The 3,969-nt window shown below is 42.2% G+C and overlaps 1 pseudogene; it reads right to left on the reverse strand.

Moving 5' to 3' along the window:
• Window positions 1-479: 479 nt before the first annotated feature.
• On the reverse strand, window positions 480-1,706 carry LOC119528651 (annotated as a pseudogene).
• Between the last annotated feature and the right edge of the window lie 2,263 nt (window positions 1,707-3,969).

Below are 3,969 nucleotides of genomic sequence, written 5' to 3' on the forward strand. Positions count from 1 at the left end.
TTTGGCTCAATAGAATGCAAGGTTTTATTTGCCACCACTCCCTAGGAGGCAGTAAGCTTTCCAATTTAACTAGCCCTGGTAAAAATTGCCACAAGAGACTGTAAAGTGTTTTCAGGAAATCCACACATGTGGAGAAAGGACTGTAAGGTTTAACTCAAAACACACACTCCAGAAAGAATGCCAGCATTAACCTATCCAATGCCACTTCTCTGCTTGTCCTTTGGCATGAGAAATTAAGACTAACCATGATGTCCATTGCTGGAAAGTGATTCAGCAGGAACATCTCTGTGGTCTGAAACTTGTAGTCTTTGCTTTAGTTTCTGCTACAGAAAACAAACACCAAAGACATCCAATGCCACCGTGTCCCCTATCACCAGAAGTTGCAGCTGGCCATTTCCAATCCATCTCTGACCATTTAGAATTGATTTTAGTGTTTTTCTGTCTTTCTAAAAGAAGCTTCACATAGTCTGTGTTGAAAATTACAAGTGGGAGAGAGGCATCCTGACTTCCACCAGCACAGAATCCACCCCAAACTGGTCAGTGCACTGTTTTGCAGTGCCCAGGATGTGCAGGAGCTGTGGGTCCATGGGGTCCAGATGAGGCCAAGAGAGCACTGGGGTGATGGGGTTATGGGCCATGGCATATTTTAAGGCAGACTTCATCACACTGTTCTTTAGGTAGTTTACTCTGTTCCAAGTAGAAACTTGAATGATATAACACTGAGAGAAAAGGGCAAGAATGCTTCTCTTGTCCAGTGAGTGGTTCCCAAAACTTTTAAAATTATCAAGAAGGCTAAGCATACTAGCTCCTTCATTATCTTGAAAGATCTTGTAGTGATGATCAGTATTGCCAATGATGTAATCAAACATGGCTGTGTCAATGATGTCCAGGAGGCATGGGCTAGAGTCATAAGGAGACATTTTCTTCACGGCACTGCAGTAGTTCTCGTCATACTCCCACCTGGATAATTTGCTCTCTCTGTGAGTTCTACCCCATGGGTGTCAGTGTTTCTGCAGAGGCCACACATCTGGAAGCCAGAGTGTGACAGATCCCTCCATGTGTCTACAATGGCACAAGCTGGCTCTATTTCTTGGCAGTAATAGCACTTCCCATAGAAGTAAATATTGTTTCCTACAGTTAAGAAGGTGCTCAACAGCTGCTCTAAGACAATAGACTTGATCTCTATCTGCAGATTAGCAAATCTGCCAACCACCAAGGGGGCTCAGCAGAAGCCCAGAATCCTGTCCAAATGAAGGCTGCTACCTCTGCATTTTGTCTATCTTAACTGGCATATGGTTCCCCTTCAACCACATAGTCTTGGCTATACTGCTTAGATTTGAAGAGAGTTTTCTGACCTCCTTTGAGTATCAGTAAGATTTTCAGTTGTGTCCCTTTATACACTGCATCAGCTTTAATGATTTTCTTTTTGGTCATGGCATGCATGATTGCCCCCAGTTCTGGTGTCTCTTTGGGGTACACTTCCTGGGGAACCACCTATTGGGCTGCTATCTCACAGGGAGACCACAAGGTATGGTCCAGATTGGGCCACACAGCTCCACCCACAAGCCAGCCATCATTCAATGGAAATTCCTCTGGTCCTTTCAGTTGGCAGCTAATGTATCTAAACTATCAATCAGAAAAACTTTGGTGAAGATGAAGATGAGAAGGATAATTGCTGACATCATGAATCACTGCTTTAGCTTCATGTTGACCTCTTTTCCTTTTCCCCTGACTCAATCTCTCACTTATCAAGGAAAGCAGGTGGTGATGTTAGGAAGGGGATTTCATGATCACATACACTGGCCCATGTCTTCTCGGTAGCACCTCCTGCAATTCTTGCCAGGCCATAGACTCACTCCATGGCCACTGCACTGTGCAGTGTGGCATGGCCCCCAGGGACCCCCATCACCTCCACCACTGCTGGGAAGGGGCAGCTGCTCACGGTGCTCACTGACCCTAGCTACCACTGCCACTGTGGCTCCTGCCCACACCTGGCCCAGTCATTCCTTGGCTGCCTCTCCCAGTGCTGAGACACAGCCACACATCATGCCAGATTTTTGCCAGCAAAATGAGGGCACAGGATCGCTGCAGTTTTCAGCCACAACGTTCAGATACAGTTTGTGCTAAGAGGCAAAAGAGCTTCTGAGGACAATTAAGTCACAGAACAGCACCAACTGCTGGACAGACCACAAAGGGCAAGGAAATTGAAGGGCTTTTAAAAGACTCTCCAGACCCCATCTTAGGACCACTGGAGCTGGTCTACATCCCCTGCATGGAATCCAAGCCCTGTTTTGGCTCAGAAATACAGAGGGCCCAACTGTCAAATCAGTGCCCTAAAACAAACCAATGTCTTTCTGTCCTGTGAAAAAAGAGCACCACTGTGGGCCAGACTTGTTTTACCACACACAGAAATCTTGCTGTGGTGCCCAGTGCCTACCCCTCCAGAGGAAGGTTGCGGAAGGCATTGGTTTTGGGGGGAGACTGGGGACAGAGCAAACCTGACAACTGCCCAGAAAAACAGATGATCAGATAAGGAGCAAACCATTCAACAAGAAAACCCTGGGCAAAGAGATATAATGACCTCCAGAATAAACTAATTAAGAAAATCAGATGTCTAGATACCAGCAAAAAATAATTAAGAGTCATACAGGGAAGCATGAAGATATGGCCCAGTGGAAGGAACAAACTAACACCTCAACTGAGTGGAAGCAACTAATTAAAGCTGTTCAAACAGATCTCCTAAATCAAATCACTGAACTGGAAGAAAATGTGGAAAAAGTGATGAAGGATATAAAGAAGACTCAGGGTGCCCTTGCAGAAGAATTGGAAAACTTGAAAAAACACATGACAGAACTTAAGGGAATGAAAGGCAAATAACAAGAGATGGAAAACAAAATGGAAACATACAATAGCAGATTTGAAGACAGAGGAGAAAGGATTCGTGAACTAGAAGACAAGACATCCAAAATTCTATGCACAAAAGAACAGATAGGTTTAGTTGTAAAAAAAAAAAATGTTCAACATCAAAGCAAGTTTCTGTTGTGGGGGTAGCATATGGGAATCCTCTGTTTTAAGAATGATTGTTTTGTAAACCCACAACTACTTGAATAAAAATAAATAAAGAACAGCTAGGGAAAAAAATGGAAAAATATGAGCAGGGTCTTGGTGAACTGAATGGCAACATCAAGTGCATGAATATATTTGTTATGAGTGTCCCAGAAGAAGAGAAGGGAAAAAGGGCAGAAAGAATAAAGGAGGAAATAATCAATGAAAATTGCCCAACTCTTAGGAAAGACATAAATCTACAGGTCCAAGAAGTGCAGCATACCCCAAACAGAATTGATCTAAATAGACCTATTCCAAGGCAATTAATAATCAGATTGTCAAATGTCAAAGATAAAGAGAGAATTCTGAAAACAGCAAGAGAAAAGTGATCCATCATATACAAGGGAAGCATGATAAGACAAAGTACAGATCTTTCAACAGAAACCATGGATGCAAGAAGGCAATGGTATGATATATTTAAGATACTGAAAGAGAACTACTGCCAAACAAGAATCCTATATCCAGCTAAACTGTCAGAAAACCAGACACTGACAGAGTTCATTAACAAGAGACCTGCTCTATGAGAAGTACTAAAGGGAACACTACAGGCAGATAGGAAAAGACTAGAGAGACAGTTTTGGAGAAGAGTGTAGAACTGAAGATTTTCAGTAAAGGTAACTAAAAGGGTAAGAAGAAAGAAAAAATAAAACATGTCACGTAAAATTAAAAATATGGTTGAAGAAAGAACTATCTTTACACTAATCACATTGTGTCAATGGATTAAACTCCCAATCAAAAAAAAAAAAAAAAAAAAAAAGATTGGAAGAATAGACAAAACAACAGGATCCATAATATGCTGTCTAGAAAGAAACTCACTTAAGACCAAGGACTAAAACAGATTGAAATTGAAAAGTTGGAAAAAGA

The sequence above is a fragment of the Choloepus didactylus genome, chromosome 3 (assembly GCF_015220235.1).
Source record: "Choloepus didactylus isolate mChoDid1 chromosome 3, mChoDid1.pri, whole genome shotgun sequence".
NCBI lineage: Eukaryota > Metazoa > Chordata > Mammalia > Pilosa > Megalonychidae > Choloepus > Choloepus didactylus.